The sequence below is a fragment of the Notolepis coatsorum genome, assembly GCF_963971535.1.
Source record: "Notolepis coatsorum genome assembly, chromosome: 15".
In the NCBI taxonomy this organism is placed as follows: domain Eukaryota; kingdom Metazoa; phylum Chordata; class Actinopteri; order Aulopiformes; family Paralepididae; genus Notolepis; species Notolepis coatsorum.
Window position 1 is genome coordinate 38,953,066 of NC_140179.1, and position 22,910 is coordinate 38,975,975.

Below are 22,910 nucleotides of genomic sequence, written 5' to 3' on the forward strand. Positions count from 1 at the left end.
TGGCTGTCAATGAGTTAATAACCAGGAAATGCCCAAGATAACGTATTGTGGTTGAAATCTAGTAATCCATGCATGAAAATAAACTCCTAGTTACATCAAGATTGTGCCACGAAGGCAGTGTTATGTTTATATGTGATGTATTTACAATGATGCATATACAGATTAATAGTGCTGAGTGGAATATATTCGAGCACATAATCCTCTCAAAAGTAACTCTGAAGTAACATGTTTATACATTCAAGATATATCTCTTTTATTCTTTACAGTAAATCTATTGTATTGTTACAATGTATTTTTCATGTTCTGTTTATAGTGAATAGACATTAAACAATAAATATACATTTATATTCATTTTATTCTCGTCATTGAGCAGTCCTTGAATATATAAGTACTAATCTTGTAATTCCACTTGGATGGAAAGACACGCATGACACAACTGCCATAGAAAAGATTGTATTATGTGATTGAATGGAAGAAACGTCTTGATTTTAAATGATACAGCACTTTGGCAGAACATTTTCATTCTTTAGCAATCAAATGTTCACAGTTCGCAGTTCACAAAAAGTCAACCATCAATATTGTTTGCTCTGGGAGTGGAGACCACTAGTCACCACCACTAACTTGTGTTTCAGAAACCTTGTTTAAATATGTGTAGTATGTAGTAGGATAAAAATAGTATGTTGCTGATGTGGCCAACATCGTCGACTGCAGCGGCTGTTCTACCTCAAACTGGATCTGAGCACCACAGGCGCGATGGATCTGCTCTACGTCATCCTCAGTTGACCGGCGTCTAACCTGCTCGCTCTACTTCAACTGGATCAGAGTGGTTCTCCTGCCCCCTGGGGAGTGTGACTTTGAGCCTTCATCTTATTTTTCATATCAGTGCTTGTATTCCTATGCTTTTTTGTTCTTAGATCTATTTAATTTTAAAATGTTCTTATAAGATACTAAGATACTATTGCTACCAATTATGTATGTGTTTTATTACATGTATATGTAGCAGGTTGGATTATCCCTACTTTATGAGAGTAGATGTACACCAGTGGAGGCTGCTGACCAAATTTTTAGGTGAAGCACAAATTATTATATTATATATTAAATAATATTTTTAAAACATCCCCCACTGTGTGTCAGTGGACACAGATGAAAACATATTAACATTAGGTGACAGCGGACCTGACCAGATGAAAACATATTAGGTGACAGCGCACCTGACCAGATGAAATCATATTAGGTGACAGCGCACCTGACCAGATGAAATCATATGTGACTCGCCGTGACCAAACCCGATTTGATCCGCAAAGGGGGAGGTGCTCTGAAATGACTTAATGTCTTGCTGTCCAGAAAATCCCAAAAATCGAAATCTTGATTTTTTTTACATATTTGAATTGTCATTAATCTGTTCCATTATTTGCCCTTAGTTGCAAACTTAAATACAACTTGTAAATGAGGTAATTATTGCTATAATAGTTCCACAAATTTTCTTTCAATTGAGGATAAAAAACTACACGAGCGGGCTTGGGCCTGTCCACAGGGGCCAAGTACTGTACTTAATAGGTGTTAACACACAGACGTCATTATTTAGCTCTCCTTTCTCAGAGAGAGAATAACACACTATTAATACACTATCTTAATGTTATAAGTTATAAGCAACGTAACACAGTGTCAAAAAAAAAGATAAAAAAAAAAACGCATGTTTTAACTTAATTAAAAACCATTAAAACACAGTTAGAATTTTATGAGCGAACGAATTTCGTTAGGGTGCATTTTTTCCAACCTAATGGGTAAATACATCTAAATAACACTGTTGAAAGCTTGGCTGTGTCGACCTTACAAATGTTACAATCGCGCGGCTTGGTGCTCAGCAGCTGCAGCGCGAGGCTGGACTGCTGGAGAGATGTTGTAACCCTTTCACTGCCACACTACAGAAGCGTTTAGTAACGCGGATTTCTTTGTGCAGAATAAAAATCTGAACGCTGAAGAGCTGCTGCTGTTGCAGCGCGCAAGAGAGATGTTGTAACCCTTTCACTGCCACACTACAGAAGCGCTTAGTACCGCGGATTTCTTTGTGCAGAATAAAAATCTGAACGCTGAAGAGCTGCTGCTGTTGCAGTGCGCAAGAGAGATGTTGTAACCCTTTCACTGCCACACTACAGAAGCGCTTAGTAACGCTTCGCCTCAAAGCCGTTTCTGGCCGAATTAGTCATTGAATCTTTATTTTTTTTTTTATTCTTATTCAGAGGTATTTCGTCGAGATTTCATAATTTGTAATGTGGCAGCGAAATGTGTAGAAATATGGTAAAAAAAACTATCCGTTTTTTTATCCGTCACTACCACACTACAGAAGGTTAACCTTTCACTACCACACTACAGAAGGTTAACCCTTTCACTACCACACTACAGAAGGTTAACCTTTCACTACCACACTACAGAAGGTTAACCCTTTCACTACCACACAACAGAAGGTTAACCTTTCACTACAACACCACAGAAGGTTAACCTTTCACTACCACACTACAGAAGGTTAACCTTTCACTACCACACTACAGAAGGTTAACCTTTCACTACCACACTACAGAAGGTTAACCCTTTCACTACCACACTACAGAAGGTTAACCTTTCACTACCACACTACAGAAGGTTAACCTTTCACTACCACACTACAGAAGGTTAACCTTTCACTACCACACTACAGAAGGTTAACCTTTCACTACCACACTACAGAAGGTTAACCTTTCACTACCACACAACAGAAGGTTAACCTTTCACTACAACACCACAGAAGGTTAACCTTTCACTACCACACTACAGAAGGTTAACCTTTCACTACCACACTTTAACATGAGCGGGCACACACTCATGTCGCACACACGCACACTTATGGCCAAAGGAAAGGACACTTTAAATTAGAATAACAGGAACAGTGTATTGCACTACCAAAGCTAACTAGCATGTCACACATGCGCTGTAAATAACTATGTACAGATACCGAGATGTCACTCCATGTTACCTGCTACCTGTTACTGCACAATGTTGTTTCTTCTTTTGATTCTATTATATGTACCACTGTATTGCACATCGTTGCGGGCAAGACCACCCGCATTTCATTGTATACCTGTATGCCGTGACAATTAAAACTCTTGACTTGACTTGACTCTTGACTACAGAAGGTTAACCTTTCACTACCACACTACAGAAGGTTAACCTTTCACTACCACACTACAGAAGGTTAACCTTTCACTACCACACTACAGAAGGTTAACCCTTTCACTACCACACTACAGAAGGTTAACCTTTCACTACAACACCACAGAAGGTTAACCTTTCACTACCACACTACAGAAGGTTAACCTTTCACTACCACACTACAGAAGGTTAACCTTTCACTACCACACTACAGAAGGTTAACCTTTCACTACCACACTACAGAAGGTTAACCTTTCACTACCACACTACAGAAGGTTAACCATTTCACTACCACACTACAGAAGGTTAACCTTTCACTACAACACCACAGAAGGTTAACCTTTCACTACCACACTACAGAAGGTTAACCTTTCACTACCACACTACAGAAGGTTAACCTTTCACTACCACACTACAGAAGGTTAACCTTTCACTACCACACTACAGAAGGTTAACCTTTCACTACCACACTTTAACATGAGCGGGCACACACTCATGTCGCACACACGCACACTTATGGCCAAAGGAAAGGACACTTTAAATTAGAATAACAGGAACAGTGTATTGCACTACCAAAGCTAACTAGCATGTCACACATGCGCTGTAAATAACTATGTACAGATACCGAGATGTCACTCCATGTTACCTGCTACCTGTTACTGCACAATGTTGTTTCTTCTTTTGATTCTATTATATGTACCACTGTATTGCACATCGTTGCGGGCAAGACCACCCGCATTTCATTGTATACCTGTATGCCGTGACAATTAAAACTCTTGACTTGACTCTTGACTACAGAAGGTTAACCTTTCACTACCACACTACAGAAGGTTAACCTTTCACTACCACACTACAGAAGGTTAACCTTTCACTACCACACTACAGAAGGTTAACCCTTTCACTACCACACTACAGAAGGTTAACCTTTCACTACAACACCACAGAAGGTTAACCTTTCACTACCACACTACAGAAGGTTAACCTTTCACTACCACACTACAGAAGGTTAACCTTTCACTACCACACTACAGAAGGTTAACCTTTCACTACCACACTACAGAAGGTTAACCTTTCACTACCACACTACAGAAGGTTAACCATTTCACTACCACACTACAGAAGGTTAACCTTTCACTACAACACCACAGAAGGTTAACCTTTCACTACCACACTACAGAAGGTTAACCTTTCACTACCACACTACAGAAGGTTAACCTTTCACTACCACACTACAGAAGGTTAACCTTTCACTACCACACTACAGAAGGTTAACCCTTTCACTACCACACTACAGACGGTTAACCTAGTTGTTGTGTCTTTCACTACCACACTACATGTATTTACATCTAAATGCTTCTGGAGAGGCCATCAGAACATTGAACATTGACTTTAGCATGTCTATTTTTATCTCGTGTTATTTTAAATGCTAATAAAATCTTGAAACTTGATTAATCTCTTGTTTATTATCAGGGTCCCTTTCACTACCACTACCAGTCACCAGACTCATTGTAATAACAAAGAGCCTCAGACTGGAAAGCTGCCAGGTGTTAATTGCCCTAGAGAGAGGGGGGCCATGGATTACAATGACTTCTGGGTAGTGTTGTAGTTGTTTCACTATTGTCACAGAATAGCCTGCTCGTCTCTTGAAGGCTATTATCTCTGAATACGTTTTGTGATAATCACCATGAATCATAGGAAGTAGCTTGCAAAGTATCCCACCAAAATGTTCAAGTGATGGCTTATTTTGAAGGTATGAATCTGTACTTTCATAATATGTAAAAAAAAAAAAATGAAGATCCCTCAACATGACCCTGAAGTCCATACCTATATTAGGTGACAGCGCACCTGACCAGATCAAAACATATTAGTTGACAGCGCACCTGATCAGATCAAAACATTTTAGGTGACAGCGCACCTGACCAGATCAAAACATATTAGGTGAAGGTGACAAGGAAGCCACAGACTCATACCCCCCCGACACTCAACTAACCGCCTCGGACAGTCCTTCATTCCAGTGGCCATCAGGCTCCACAACAGTGGGCAGCGACCTAGAACTAATAGGAACCCAAGTAGGACAATAACACTACCTTATGCATACTGCACCTTATGTGGATACTGTGAATAATGAATAATGTATATTTCAGTTAGTTAGATAGTAAATTATATTGACCTATTTGTTTACACTGCTTGTGTTGTTTTCACTACCTGTACCCCCCCCCCCCCCCTTCCCCCATGCTGCTATGATGCCTGAATTTCCCCAAGGGGATCAATAAAGGAATATCTTATCTTATCTTAAAAGGAAAGATGAAATTACCTACCTGGGTTCCATCCTATAGAGGCAAATCTTTCCTGTGACAAAATGGGATCCAATGTAATAAAACTAAGTCAACCAACGAACTAGATTCCTGTACCGGATCTCCTCTCTGGTAAACAAGAATACCCTGAAGACTCTGGCAGGAGCACTCATTCAAGGGTACTACGACTATGCTTGCACCTCATGGTACCAAAGCACCTCAAAGGCACTAAAAACAAGATTACAAACATCACAAAACAAACTGGTCAGACTACTGCTTGACCTTACTCCTAAAACCCACCTCACCCCTGTCCACTTTGACAACCTAGGATGGCTTAGAGTAGATGACAGAGTACAGCAACTTGCAATGGACCTGGTCTACAAGATACACTACACCACTAAGATACCCATGTGCATGTCGAAATACTTCCCAAAGGTCAGTGAATACCACGACCACAACACCAGAGGGACTTCCACAAATCATGTTCAACCCAGATAAAATAATTTAAAAAGTTCAAAAAAAAAAAAATTTATAAAAGAAAATAGTCATAACTTAGAAATGAGATTGCATAGGTCTATGAATCGATATCGCGATTCTGTTTCGATTAATTGCCCAGCCCTACAGAGTGTACAGTAAGTTAGCTTGGTGATTATCATTGTGATGTAGGCTAAGCTGGCTAGCTACTGTTAGCATACAAGCACTGTAGCCTACTTACTTTTTCATCCACAACGTTTTTTCTGATCCAGATGCATAAGTCCACTTCTTCATGTTGCTCAGTTGCTGGTTTATACTTCGGTCCTAATGTTGGCGCAAAGTTTAATTTAGCCTGACTTGACTTGTTATAGCTGTACATCTTACTAACTACTAAACAACAACTTTCTCATAGTCTCAACTCTCACATAGTCAAAACGGGTCCAGCTGCATGTCCGGAGGATAGGTTTAGCTCGGGCCAATCTCAAGTTTCTCAAGTTTCTTTATTAGTTGTCATACAGAAGTACAGAATACTTTTATACAAAATGCTTCTTTATGTTACATTTTGTATAAAAGTATTCTGTACTTCTGTATGACAACTAATAAAGAAACTTGAGAAACTTGAGATTGGCCCGAGCTAATCCTCCGGACATGCAGCTGGACCCGTTTTGACTTTGCAATGCAGCAATCTCTGATTGGATTTGCAAGGCTGCCAATCATATTCAACCTCCGTGTATTGGATGTCAAGGGCTGTCAATCAATCAATCCTCCATTCAATGGCAAGAGTTTAACTGCACAGACCGTGCTTAGATGAAGTTAATAGCCTATTTTGATTCGCTGTTATTTATTATTTATTTAACAATGGGTCACACCTGTGAAGTTTTCTTCATGAATAATTACTGCAGGCAATACTGCAGTGCAGGCCTGCTCAGAGCTGTCAATTTTGGCCATTTTGGAAGAAAAAAAATGCACTGGCATTTTTTTTACAGAGGAAAACATTTATAATAAAAAAATAATAATAATAATTAAAAGAAATATATATATTTTTTTTTATATATATATAGGTATATGTAAATTAATAATAATTATGAATTATGAGTGAATTTGTGTTTCACGTGTTGTCATAGAGAAACCTCCACTGATGTACACTGTCACAGGTAGTAGGAACGCAGCAGATCTGAATCCGGCTGAGTCCCCGACTGTAGTGCAGGAATATTAGAGTGGAGCTTTAGCAGAGGGAGTGGATGGGGCCTAGGATTTACGCTGGTCCTTCTTGCGCTTCAGGGCGACTCGCAGTAATTCCCCACACACCCACACTTCTCCTAATACTTCACACACCCGGTGGCAGTAGTGATAGATGATATACTTTCTCCCCAAAGCAGTACCTTTCCTTGCTGATGAGCAGAGACCTGTCCCAATGATGTATAGGCCGTGGGTAAGAAGGGGTTAAACAATAATATACCTTACCCGAAAGGAAGGGGTTAAACAAGACAACACATTAACGGACACGCACACAGTGATCCCATTTATCTTTCTTTACTGAAGAATTTATCCTGTTATTAACACAAGGCATCTAGTGCTCTCACTCTACGGTAGGGAACAAAGCTCTTCCCACTTACACGAGGCACAATGACTAAAGCTCTTCCCGCTTATGCAACACAATGAATAAAGCTCTTCCCGCGTACACGAGGCACAATGAATAAAGCTCTTCCCACTTACACGAGGCACAATGACTAAAGCTCTTCCCGCTTACGCAACACAATGAATAAAGCTCTTCCCGCTTACACAACACATTTAACCATCATCATCAAACCAAAAGACAGTGGGCCCACAGTTGAAACAAAAAGTCCTATCTATAGCCGGCTTTCCCCAAAATAACAAACGTTGGGGCGCACCTAATCACTGGTACACGGGCCAGTTCAAAGTACTGATTCTCTTCGCCTCTGAAAGGGCACGCGCCGCACAAAGAGAATGCGACACGTGGGCTAAACTGTGGTGCTAGGCCTAACTGAAGCTAAACTGTGGATCGGGACGACCCCCTGTCCTGTCGCCTATACTTTAACTAAAACGCAACGTGTGCAATATCTACCACACTCTTCGGCAGTACCACGTCTGCTACTTTGTTCACAATGTCTCTTTAGCATTAACTGGAAGCTAAGCTATCGCATACGACATTACTAACCCGCCCCGTGACGGGGGTCATATCTCCTTAGTGTCGAGCTCCGCTCTACGCGTCCGCTTGCTTCTGTGTAGAAACGATGAAGAGGCTGTTCCGCTGTCTGAGTTCTGCCTTCTTCTTCTGTTGTCTCTCCTGCCCAACGTCACACCAGCTCCCCCTGGCGGCAGTCCAGTGCATGCTCTACTATTAAATGTCAATGTCAGAATGGGGAGTTTACACAACGGTATCCTGAACACAGTAGGGTACAAGGAATTAGGTTAGACACATTGAATTATTATTAGACATATTCAGGTGTCTACATATCAAATTTATTTGTAAGGCCCGACAACACACGTTAATGTCCCCATGGGCCGGACACGTCTTCTTTAAACAAGTCAAGAAGAAACATAACAATAAGTCAAGAATAAAACAAGAACACTATAAGGTCCAACAAATTTTAAATAAATGAATGAATGCAAGCACTCCCAGACATACCCCACACGAAGGTAAGGAAAAACTCACTAAAACCTAACAATAGGGAAAAATGCACCACAGGCAGTGTGGAGGAGAGAAACCTTAGAAGGGCCATTCAAGAGGGGATCTCCCTTCTTAGATGTCGGTGATAGTAGTGTTGCAGACTAACAGTTGGTAAGCATGCACTCATGTGTGTAGTGAAACACAGATGAGTGCATGCAATAGCAACTGAACATTTTGAAAAATTAAGGATAGAGCTGTATATATATATACATATAATTTTTTTTTTTTTTTTTTATTATTATTATTTCCTTGTTCTATTCTCCATCCATATATCCACCTATCATTCATAGCAACACTATAACATCACTGACATCCTGATGGGGGATCCCCTTTGAATTGCTCATCTGAGTTTTTTCTCTCCTATTGCTAGGTTTTAGGGAGTCGTTCCTCATCTTCATTGGGGAAAGTCTGTGGGTGTTGCAAATGTGGATTTGATGGTGTTTTTTCTTCTGGATCTATTGTGATGTTTCTTCTTGATCTTTAAAGCCCATTGGGGCAATTCGTTGTGATTTCGGGCTATACAAATACATTTGATTTGAGTAAGTAAAGAAAAAAGGGAGATGGGTTTATTTTTGTGTGTGGGGGTGTTACGGTCCAGCTGTTGTATTTTGTTTGTCCTTTTCTCTCTCTCAATCCACCAGTTGGCCTTTTCTTTCTTTCTCTCTCTCTCTCTCTCTCTCTCTCTCTCTCTCTCTCTCTCTCTCTCTCTCTCTCTCTCTCTCTCTCTCTCTCTCTCTCTCTCTCTCTCTCTCAATCCACCAGTTGGCCAATCAGAAGCCCTCCTCTTGTTTAAAGCCATGTAGCACTTTCTGTTTCTTCCCTTTTTGTCTCTGGTTTGCTGTTGGTCTGATGTGTTTGTGTCGGCCAACTCTGTAATTGTGTGTGTTGGGAATTGGAGCAGGTAAGGGTCCCAATACATTTTGTGATACACGTAGTGGTATATTGTGGTCAGGTCAGGAGGTTAGGATGGGTCAGAAGTGATGCCAACTAGGGCTGGGCGATATATCGAGTATACGAGTATCGCGGCTTGTTCTACATGAGATGTAGTAAATTATTATATCGTGAACATCGAGTATATGTTGTCACATTGCGGCTCAGATGAGACTTGCTTTTGCGCAGAGCTGTCCTCTCATTTCATTATAGACACATGACCAGCGCGGACCTTAAATTACATGCAATTGTAATTTCATTACACAGACCAACGCGGACCTTTTAATGACATGCAATTTAATTGACGCAAGCAATGGGCTAACGTTAGCTGCTAACTAAGTTATCACATGACTAGGCTAAGCTAACTAGCATTAACTTAGCGCTGCTAACCCTGGAAAACGCTCAAAGCGGACTCCACAACACTAGTTCCATTCGTGAGGAAAGGGGGTGGGTTATATTGACGACGCTTGACAACAGAGGTTTAAAGTAAACATAACTTCATATTTATTGGTTATTCATTTCTTTATATCGGCATCCAGTTTCAATCTCCGTCTGTTCAACTCTTCCTGTGTTGACATTCGAGTGTGACGTTATCGCCTACGGCAGCTTATACGATCAAAACGCGAACCTAAAACAAAACTCGAGGGGGGGGGGGCTCTCTCTCTCTACATTCAATGATTTAAAGTAGCCAAACGTTACAGTATAAATACTAACTGGATAGTTGATGATATAAACATTTAATTTCATTATCTGAAATATTCTAAAATCATTAAGTCTGCTATAAGCCATTATCCCTTTGTGTGTGATTATTATTTTCTATATATATATATATGTGTGTTTGGCTAAAGTGGATAGAAAACACAGTACTGTGCAAATGTCTTAGCATTTATTATTATATATATATATTTTTTAACAATATTTTTAAATGTTTCCCCTTTTTTACATAAAACCAGACACACAATACATAAACAATGGAAATCCACAATAAATCACAGGACTATGATTGACACAATAATGAAACACCAGGAATTACAAATTCATATGCTAACCTTTATCCTCTCCACCACCTCTAACCAGATTGCTATGCTGGCTTCACTAACACCTAAAATTCTTGCGGTAGATATCTCTAGATAAATCACATCGAGATAGGTAAGAACCCATACCTTTCGGCACATTTTATCCGGTTGAATCCAGCGTGATGCTATCAGCTTTTTAGCAGCCGTAAGACCGGACAAAATTTGTCTCTTTACCTGTATAGAGGCTGCTAACTGAGAAACATCATTCAACATCAATACAGAAGGCAGTACAGGTATGGTCAGAGATAAAAATTTGGATAATTGCGTGGTTACTTCTTCCCAGAATGTCTTAACCGGTGGGCATTCCCAATACATATGCATAAATGTACCAATATCACCGTTTAAACATAAGGAGCATCGAGAGTCTTGTTTAAGCCCCATTAGGAACACACGTCTAGGAGTTAAGTAAGTCTTATGAATAAAATTAAGATTAATCTGTTGATGATCCGGGTTACGTGATGAAAGCCGAACTTTTGCCCAAACTTCATCCCAATCAAAATCTACTTCCAAGTTTGGTATATCCTTCCTCCAGACTAAGTCTAGAGGAAGGACCTCATATGAGGACGTAAGTAAGTGACGATAAAACTCAGATACAAAGCCTCTTGATGTTTCCTTTTCATAAAAGAATTTGTGATATCTGTGGTGTTCAAGCGGCACCTTTAATGGAACTCCATGAGCCTTTAAAGCTGCTCTTAATTGTAGATAGAAATAAAAAGTGGATTTGGTGAGGTTAAATTTGTTATATATATCTTCAAAGTTGCAAAAACCCTGATTGTTGAAAACATCCCCCAATGTATGTATGCCCTTCTTTTCCCATTTGGTGAATCTGATAGGTTGTTGTGCAATAAGGAGTGAACTGTTATTAAATAGGGGAGTATGACTATGCCATTTATGTTGATTAGTAAATTTTTTCTGTGTGTCACGCCATATCCGAATCACATGTGTAATAAGAGGGCCAAATTTCAAGTTGCATTGCTTAATTGATAAGTTGGTGTATACTACATCCTGCAGTCTATGTGGTGCCACTATGTTCTCCTCTAATGGTCTCCAGGATACAGATGCTTGAGAATCAAACCAGGTGATCAGTGGTCTTAAAGAGAACGCGTTAAAATAGTAGCTGAAATCTGGGAATGCTAATCCCCCGTTGACTTTATTTCTCTGTGCAGTGGATCTTTTTATTCGTGGAGGTTTATTGTTCCAAATAAATGTATATTGTAATTTTTGCCAGTAACCAACAGGGGGGGGGGGGGGGGGGGGGGGTAACGGCAACATTGAACTGAAAAAGTTGATTCTAGGCAAAACATCCATCTTAACTATTGATGCTCGGGCCTGTACTGAGTTTTTTAGTTTTGACCACCTGCTGAAGTCGTCTGTGATCCTATCTAGAAATCCGGCATAATTATACTTCACCGTTTGGCAAATTGTCGGAAATATCTCAACTCCAAGACATCTAAAGTGTTCTACCATTGGTATATTTACTGGGAGTGAGGTAGCCTTCGCAGTCACATTAAGTGGAAGGAAGGCCGATTTTGGCCAGTTTATCTTAAATCCCGATAGATTGCCAAAATCATCTATCACCTTGAAAAGATGAGGTAGTGAGGTGGTAGGATTTTGCATGAACATTATTATATCGTCCGCATATAAACTGATATGATGCTGTGTGCCCTTAATTGAGATTGGCTCTATGGATTGTGATTGTCTTATATACTGTGCCAGAGGTTCTAGAGATAGAGCTCATAGTCCGGGACTAAGAGGACAACCCTGTCTGGAAGAGCGTGACACAGGGAAGTTTGGGGAGGTGAATTTCCCTGTTATAATCATGGCCGACGGATCTGTGTATAGTACTTTGATCATATTAATAAATCCATCTCCTAGCCCCATCCTTCCAAGTACTGCCCATAAATAAGACCATTCCAACCTATCAAAGGCCTTCATCGCATCCAAGGATAATACAGCTACAGGAGGTACAGCTTCTTTGCTGGCTTCTATCACATGCAGTAACCGTCTAATATTATCCGTGATCAGGCGGCCTCTTATAAAGCCTGTCTGATCAGGATGAACTAAAGATGTCATATGCTTTTGTAGTCTGATGGCTAGAACCTTAGCGTACAGCTTAATATCGGTTCCGAGGAGGCTTAAGGGTCTGTAACTACCACAGTCGGTGGGGTCTTTATCTTTTTTAAGGAGGACAGTTATAAGTGCCATATTAACGTCCCTGGAGAAATTCCCCTCTTTGATTGAGTATAAAATCATGTCAAGTAATAGGGGTCCGATTACATCCCAACATGAGAGGTACAGTTCTGGTGGGATACCATCCCATCCAGGGGCCTTACCACTTTGCAATTCTGATATAGCCTCCCTAAGTTCCTCTAGTGTAATAGGTGCATCTAACTGTTTAGCGTCTTCCTCTGAAATTTTAGGTAGGTTAATTTGATCAAGAAATGAATCCAGTTTATTATGATCGAATATCACTTCTGACTTGTATAGGTTAGAATAAAACGCACTAAACGTCTCGTTGATTTTCTTGGGGTCTGTAACAAGTCCCTGTTGGCCCTTAATAGCGGGTATATCAGCAAATTGTGCATTGGATCGTATCTTCATAGCTAGTAGGTGACTCGGTTTAGAGCCATGAAAGTAATAATGTTGTCTTGTACTGCGTATTTGAAATTCAGATTGTTGTTTTAACACTTTAATTTGAGACTCCAATTTACATGAGTAGTTGCGTTGTAAAGAAGAGAACAACGATGAGTGTATCATTTCCAGTTCTACCAATTTGGATTGACGTTCCTTGCGGAGGTTGGAGGCAAAGACAGTAGTGTTTTCCTTAATAAAACCCTTTACTGATCTCCATAACATTCTGGGGTCCTGTACCGAACCCTTATTACTCAGTAGGAAATCATTTAGTTTAATGCTGAATTGTAAAATGAATTCAGTGTTTTTCAACAGTGTCGGGTTAAAACGCCATCTTGGTGCTCGGGAAGTCATTCTACTAAAAGAGCCATTTAGGAGTAAATATCTGTGATCTGATAGTGCATTGGTTACCAATTCCACGTCAAAGCTATCAAATAGTCTAGGGGAAGCAAAAACATAATCTATTCTAGAAAATGACTTGTGTCTTGCTGAGAAAAAAGAGTACTCTCGGGCCGTTGGGTTGAGTATTCGCCACAGATAATTTACACCTGTATCCTTGGCCCAAGCCTGTAATGCATTAGAGGCCTGTTTCTGATCATTGGAAGTGGTGGTATTAGATTTATCAATCAAGGGATCCCAGATGGCATTAAAATCCGCACCAGTTATAAATGAATTCTCAGGTAGATCCAACATTGTTCTAGTGAGAGTAGCGTAGAAGTTAGCATCGTAAATATTAGGGGTGTAAGCCGCTACCAAAGCGATTTTCCTGTTACTATATTCTATCTTAGCAATAGTTACTCGTCCTTCTGCATCAGACCATACGCCCAATAAATTAATATTCAACCTCGTTTCACAACTATAGCTACACCACGAGATCTAGTTCCAAAAGATGAATAGCTTATGTTTTTATATATTTTATCCGCCAGCCTACCATTGTCAGCCAATATAAGGTGCGTTTCGCTTAAAAGAGCCACATCAACCTGTTTGTTTTTCATCAAAGTAAGCACGCTTTTGCGTTTATGTTGCATGTTTAGACCCCCAATATTCCAAATCAATCCATAATCTAAACATGTTGCAGTATTTCTGTGTGTAATTCGTCTGGAGTAACGATTCATAATGGATACATATCCAACTATTGAGGTCCTGTTGAGAGCCGGACTTCCGGTTTAGCTTGAGAATGGAGTGAGTCGCATTGGACACAGCTCCTCTCCCGTTATTTTTATTTAGCTTTTAAAAGCCTACTTTTACACCACCAATGCGTTTAAACCAAGACATATATATCAACTGAGATCTTCAACTAACTATATTGACTGAAAGAATCAAGATGACAACAACAAGAAAAGAGAAACGGGGAACTAGAGCAACTGCAGATGATCCGACAGAGGATATGGGCTCCGTGCGTGATACAGCATTGTGCGTGATAGATACATTGTTACTCAGCTGATAGAGTTGTACCCTTCTTGCTGTCTTGTCGTACAGAATGGACGGGATAAAAGCGTCAGCTAAATGTAAATGTAAATGTAGAGCAAAAGAGTTTGAGGCAAAAACAGCAGAGACCTATTCCACCACCGCCGATATAGAATCTCTTGCTAAGCTAATAGTTACATCATCAAAGGCCTTATCTGATAAGGTTGACGCTATCAAAGATTCGCTCGACACCAAAATTGAAGATCTAAGGGTAGAGGCTGGTGAACATATTGAACGCACTATTGCAGTGGAAGCTACCTTGGTAGAACACACACAGAGATTCGATGTGGTCGACGGAGCTATAAATGACAACAACAAGTATCTAACGGATAAGATGGGTGAAAAAAACGAGAACCTAACGGTTAAAATGGAGGAAAACAACGAGAAGATAATGGCTAAGATATTCGATCTTGAATACCAGGCCCGTAGATTGAATATCCGTATAGTGGGTCTGGATGAGTCTGTGAGCTGTGTACAACCCAATGTCTCGTTTGCGGCAGTGTTACTTGAGATTCTGGGATCCGGTATCCTTTCTACGCCACCTGAAGTGGATCATTGCTATAGAATTGGATCCCGACTTAACAACGACAACAAACCCAACAAACCCAGGGTGGTTATTGCTAGCCTACGTCAAATTGGAACAAGAGATAGGATTATTCGGGAGGCACGGAAGAGGAAGGGTATTCTGAAATACAACGGGAAACCAGTTTATTTCTACGAGGATTATTGCAGAGGATTATTGCCTACGAGCCGGGTACAAGCCAGCGATGTCTCAACTTTATGAGAAAGGTCTTAAGCCCACACTGTGGTACCCGGCAAAGCTCTCCATCATCGATAAAGACGGACAGAGGGTTTATCTTTCCTCGCCTAAAGAAGCCGAGGATTACATGCAGGACCCACAACGTGAAGGATAGTTTTCCTTTTTTTCTGATCACTGCGTTATGACTTTAACACCAAACGGCTTCAAATCAATTTTGTAACCTCGATTTATAAATAGGTTAATATTTGACGCTGGATATCGTATTATTTTAATGGTTTGCTATCTGGGCCGGCTAGAGTTTTATGCAAGTCATTGTGTGGGCCTGATGTCTCCCCCGGGTGGGTACAATTTAATGTTGCTGACATATTGTAATACTCTGGAACTCTAACAGCGGTCTGTAACATACTGGAATGTGCTGGAACATTGATAACGTTCGGTGACATATTGAATGTTCTGGAACTCTGACAACGGTCTGTGACATAATTGGAATGTGCTGGAACATTAGTAACGTTCTGTGACATATTGAATGTACTGGAATTCTAACAACGGTCTGTGACTTATTGGAATGTGCTGGAACATTAATAATGTTCTGTGACATACTGAATGTTCTGGAGCTCTTAACAACTTTATTATGATTATACACACAGCTTAGATCACTTCCGGAGGAACATCAGTCTTCACAGCGGAACATCGCCCACCCCTGGCCGGGGTGATGAACTGCATATACGTATTTAAAAACCTTCTATCATTTTGCATTAGCTCCACTACGTTTCCATTTTATTTCATCCAGGTATTAAAACTTAGTTAACTAAGTTCTTTTAAGATTTAAGTAAATGTTCTATACTCTCTGAGGTTTCTCTAATTTAGTCCAATACATCTCTTTTATTCTTCAGTGTGTTTTAACTCACACAAGTTCGTATAAGGTTTAAGTGAATATGCTTTGATATTTGAGGCATATTTTTATTTTATTTTCTTATCTCCTTTTTATTTAACAGGAGAGTGGCCAGGCCACTGTTGACATTCTACTAATGGTAGAATCGATAGTTTTAGACCCTATGGCAATTTGCATAGGAAAGTTAAGGATCAAGTGCTCGTTTTGGCCAGACCGGTCGTGTACTTTAAAGGGAGGGAGGGAAATGGGGATATGGGGATTATATGTTATCATGCTCATGCATTTATTATTTATTTTGAGTTTATGGACCTTATGGTATTCTTGTTTTTTCTTGACTTACTGTGTTTTTTTCTTCATGGGGAAGGCTAAGAGAATTATAAGAGAAGAGAATAAGGACTCGAGCCACCCGAACAACTGCCTCTTTGAACTGCTGCAGTCAGGCAAGAGATACCGGAGTCTTAAGGCGAGCACAGAAAGACTCAGAAGAAGCTTCTATCCCCAGGCCATCAGGCTGCTAAACGAACAATAAACACTATGCAACAACCATCAAATGCACACAGCACACACACCCACACGCACACACTCACTTAAACAAACAACACACTGCAGCACCCACTCTCCACACTTTAGATCACACAAACACACTTTATATTTATTGATAAAGGATTTGCACTACAACTCGTACACCTAGTGTAAATTGTACCTAAATTGCACCTCATCCCATTTCTGCCTTGCACTATGTAGTATTGTATATTAGTACACTGCACAGTATTGTATATTATATGGTAACTCAGTTACGTCTATTCTGCATCGAACATTGTACATATGTCTATACTGAACACTGTGACCTCATTTTTTTTAACTTCTAATTTACATGCTATACTATGTTATTTTATTTCATACTTATCTTGTCTTGCACAGTCTCTGGAGCATAACAGTAAGAAGCATTTTGTATAAAAGTATTCTGTACTTCTGTATGACAACTATTAAAGAAACTTGAACTTGAAACTTGTTTAAAGAAGACATGTCTCTGTTAAGCACTTTGAGTTGCACTCCGTGTATGAAAGGTGCTATATAAATGAAGATTATTATTATTATTATTATTATTATTATTATTAGGCATCCAAGAGTTTTTATATAAATTGTCTTAGATGTAAATAATTTTTTGTATTAGTGTGTCAGTAGACTACTCTTAGTACATTTTCATTTAATAATTTTTTAAAGCATCTTCATGGTTTAATAATGCAAACATATGTTGCAGGGACTTATTATAATCATCATATTGGCGTGACTGTATGCATCAAAGGGTTAAATCAAGCATTTTTAAGTGCTTTAGAGGAAATGTCAAAATATCGCGATATATATCGTGTATCGTGATATGGCCAAAATATATCGTGATATCATTTAAAGGCCATATCGCCCAGCCCTAATGCCAACCTTTGTATGTTTTGGGCATGTTTGGGTAGTTAGTGTAGGTAGCCAGGAATTGGTTTTTATTTGACCTTTGTGTTATTGTACAGTTAGATAAAGATTATTCCCTACTGAGTTTGTTTTGTTTTACTCCTTCATTCCTTTGGCATCATTCAAGCTTGCTCGTGTGTCTCCAGAATCCACCATTTTCATTGTTGCGTATTTAGTCTGTGTCTTTGGTTAATTGTAAACACTGTAAATATAAATTGTACAATATCACTTTCTTTCACCTAATTTGTTGTTGGCATTGGTTTATTTTTCCTTTGGTTAATTTATCCCAGGTTAGTTCAAGTTCAAGTTCTTTAATAGTTGTCATACAGAAGTACAGAATACTTTCATACAAAATGCTTCTTACTGTTACGCTCCAGAGACTGTGCTAGACAAGATAGTATCAAATAACATAATAACATAATATAGCATGAATTTAGAAGAAGAAAATTAGGTCACAGTGTTCGGTATAGACATGTACAATGTTCTGAGTTACCATATAATATACAATACACAATACTATGCAGTGTACTAATGTACAGTACTATCTAGTGCAAAGCAGAAATGGGATGAGGTACAATTTTAGGTACAATTTACAGTAAGGTGTACGAGTTGTAGTGCAATCCTTCATCCATAAATATAAAGTGTGGGGAGTGGGTGCTACAGTGTGTTTGTTTAAAGTGGGTGTGTGCTATAAGTGTGTGGAGTGGGTGCTACAGTGTGTTTGTTTAAAGTGAGTGTGTGCGTGTGGATGTGTGTGCTATGTGCGTTTGGTGGTTGTTGTTGTGTAGTGTTCATTCATTGTTCGTTTAGCAGCCTGATGGCCTGGGGATAGAAGCTTCTTCTGAGTCTTTCTGTGCTCGCCTTGAGACTCCTGTATCGCTTGCCTGACGGCAGCAGTTCAAAGAGGCAGTTGTTCGGGTGACTGGAGTCTTTAATGATTCTCTTAGCCTTGCCCTTGCAACGCTTGTAGTAAATGTTCTGGAGGGTGGGGAGCCCCCCTCCAATTGTGCGTTCGGCTGAACGTGTCACTCTTTGTAGTCTGCTTTGGTCTTGTGTAGTGCTATTCCCAAACCAGGAGGTGATGTTGCCGGTCAAGATGCTCTCTATTGTACATGAGTAGAAGTTCTTAAGGATCTTCTGGCTGACTTGGAACTTCCTTAGGCGCCTGAGGAAGTAGAGGCGTTGTCGTGCCTTCTTCACAACACTGTTAATGTGTGTGGTCCATGTCAAGTCCTCGGATATGTAGGCTCCGAGGTACTTAAAGCTGTTGACTCTCTCAACCGGTGCCCCGTCGATGCTGAGGGGGCTGTAGTCCTTGACCCCCGACCTCCTGAAGTCCACAATCATCTCCTTTGTTTTGCTGACGTTCAGGGAGAGGCTGTTTTCCTGGCACCATCCCGCCAGGACCTTGACCTCTTCCAGGTAGGCCCTCTCGTCGTTGGCAGAGATCAGGCCCACCACCACTGTGTCGTCAGCAAATTTGACGATTGTATTGCTACTCCGCTGAGCCACACAGTCGTGTGTGTACAGGGAGTAGAGGAGGGGACTCAGAACACAGCCCTGGGGGGCCCCTATGTTGAGGGTGATGGATGAGGAGGTGCAGTTGCCTGCTCTCACCACCTGGGGTCTGCCAGTCAGGAAGTCCAAGACCCACTGGCAGAGGTCATAGCCCAAACCCAGGTCCCTGAGCTTGGCTATGAGTATGGAGGGGACTATGGTATTGAATGCCGAGCTGTAGTCGATGAATAGCATTCTCACATAGTTCCCCTGCCTCTTGTCCAGGTGTGATGCTGCTGTGTGCAGCACATGGGATATGGCGTCCTCCGTGGACCTGTTGGGGCGGTATGCAAATTGCAGGGGGTCCATGTTGATGGGGAGGGAGGAGCAGATGTAGCCCTTTACTAGCTTCTCGAAGCACTTCATGGCTATGGAGGTGAGAGCTACAGGGCGGTAGTCGTTGAGGCAAGCAGGCTTGGATTTTTTGGGTACAGGGATAATAGTGGACTTCTTCAGGCAGGTGGGGATGACAGCCTGTTCTAAGGACAGGTTAAATATGTCAGTGAATACTGGGGCCAGTTGGTCGGCACAGACTTTTAGGACGCGGCCGGGGATGCCGTCTGGACCTGCTGCCTTCCTGATATTCACTTTTTTAAAGGTCCGCCTCACCTCATGCTCTGTTACCCTGAACACTGCGCCTCCATCAGCAGCCGACCCCCCCCCCCCCATTGCCGAGGCTTGTGAGCTGGTGTTGTTATTACCAGCATCAAACCTCGCATAGAAGGTATTGAGGTCATTTGCTAAGGAGATGTCACTGTTCAGTTTGAGGGAGGCGCCTTTGTAGTCTGTCATCGTTTTGAGCCCCTGCCACATAGCTCTAGAGTCAGCTTGTTCAAACTGGAGTTCAATTTTATCCCTGTAGCGTCGTTTGGCCTCTGACACAGTCCTCCTTACGTTGTATCGCGCCACCTTGTGGTCATTCATGTTGCCTGCCTCTAGGCCGTCGTTGTATGCTTTGGTGCGCTCTCTCAGAGCTTCACGGACGGATTTGTCTACCCAGGGTTTTTGATTTGGGTAAACTTTCATTTTGGTAGTGGGGATTGTTTCTTTCACCCTAGTACAAACATAGTCCAGCACTGTCTCCGTGTAGGCATTAATGTTATCTGTGTCGCGGAACACATTCCAGTCTGTGTTGTGAAACACTGACCGGATCGTATCCTCTGACGTCACATCCCATTTCTGCACCTCTCGCGAGACTACGGGAGTACTTTTAATTCTCTGTCTGTACTTCGGTGTAAGAAAAATTGATGCGTGATCTGACTTACCGAAGCCACTATCAGTTACAAGTTACAAGTTAAGTTACAGGTTACAACACAATAATCTTTTATGCTAGTTACCCCTTCCCCTGACTCTTAACCACCAAAACCTCCACGGACTACAACGTATGATGTATATTATGTCAGTTAGGATACCTTGTGTATACTGTGTACTTTTACTCTTAATCATAGTATATATTAAGATAAAAATTATTTGTTGCCTATATTTACTGTAATGTATAATATAATGCATGCATATAGACCGACATCTGCACCTTTGTTTACACTGTTAATTCACTTTCAGTTCATTTAAAAAGGACAGTACACATTAATCAACATTACTGTAAATGTAAAACCAGCTAATTCGCAACTGTAGTCCTTTTGGCAAGATGCACTGTAAAACCCAATAAGTTACCAGAACTTAAAAAAATTTAGGCAATCCACTGCCTCAAATTTTTTAAGTTGATGAACTCAAATGTTTTCAGTTGGCTAAGACTTACAATTCTCAGTTAAGGCAACTCAAATATGTTCAGTTACTGTGACTTAAGTCAAGTCAAGTCAAGAGATTTATTTGTCACGGCATACAAGTATACAATGAAATGCGGGTGGTCTTGCCCGCAACAATGTGCAAATAACATATAATAGAATCAACATTGTGCAATAAACAAGTACCATTGTGCAATAAACAAGTAACATGTTAGGGCATATCGGTATATGTACATAAGTTATTTACAGAGCATGGAGGACATACTAGGTCCTTTGGTAGTGTCTTTCTGTACATGCTAATTTATACAATCTCCGGTTATACTATACTATTTTTTAAAGTGACCCTTCCTTAGTGGCCATAAGTGTGGGCGTGTGCAGCATGAGTGTGTGCCTGCTCATGTTAAAGTGGCTGCTAGTGTGTGAGCGTGTACAGTGAGTGTGTTGTGCGTGTGCTCATGTGTGCTTGTGTGTGGAGAGTTCAGTGTTCAGGGCTCTGATGGCCTGGGGGAAGAAGCTGAGCCGAAGTCTCTCTGTCCTAGCAGCTGGTGTTCGCAGGCGTCTGCCTGACCTGAGCAGCATGAACAGGCTGTTGTTGGGGTGGTGTGGGTCTTTCATTATTCTGCAGGCTCTGGATTTGCACCTCTTGTTGTATAGAACCTGCAGGGGTGGTAGTGCAATACCCGTGGTACGCTCGGCTGAGCGCACCACTCTCTGTAGGGTCTTCTTGTCCTGTGCCGTGCTGTTTCCATACCAGGCAGTGATGTTTCCAGTCAAGATGCTCTCTACAGCTCCGGAGTAGAAGGACTGGAGTATCTTCCCAGATACTCTGAACTTCCTTAACTGTCTCAGGTGGTAGAGGCGTTGCTTCGCCTTTTTTACGACTGAGTATGTGTGTTGTCCATGTCAGATCCTCTGCGATGTGGACCCCCAGGTACTTAAAGCTGCTCACCCTGTCCACGGTAGCCCCGTTAATCCTCAGTGGTGTGTGTGTCTCCTGCTGTCCTCTCCTATAATCCACGATCAGCTCCTTGGTTTTACCAATGTTCAGGAGCAGGCTGTTGTCCTGGCACCAGTGTTCCAGTACCTCAACCTCCTCCCGGTAGGCCTTCTCGTCGTTGTCCGAGATCAGCCCCACCACCACTGTGTCGACTTAAGGTTCTCAGTTAAGTCAATTCAAATATGTTCAGTTACTAGGGGTGGAACGATACGCATTCGAACCGTGTACCGTTCGGTACGACCCCCACGGTTCGGGGCGTCTGTGTATCGTACGGTTCAGGGGATGCGCAAATAAAAAACTTCATTTGGCACGGAGCCGGGAGAGGTGAGCGCTGGCTACAGCAGCAGCACTGGAGGGCTCGCTCTGCCCCTGTTGACCAGGCCACACCAACACCCTCTCCCACCTCTCCAGCTGCAGCTCCTCCCCCTGCACCATCTCCTCCTCACTGCTGCAACCACAACTCTGCAGTTCCGCTCCCTGGCCCCACCCCCTGTCACCTAGCCCCCCCCCAGTGACCTAGTCCCCCCCCCCTGTCACCTGCCCCCCCCCCTGTGTCACCCAGCCCCCCCCCCCTTGTCCCTCACAGTAGATGAGGTGAGGGCGGAACTTAGGAAACTGCATCCAGGAAAGGCGGCTGGCCCGGATGGCGTGTGTTCGAGGCTGCTGAAGCTCTGTGCAGACCAACTGGCTGAGCCGCTCCAGAAGCTCTTCAATATGAGCCTGCGGGACATGAGGGTGCCGGTCCTGTGGA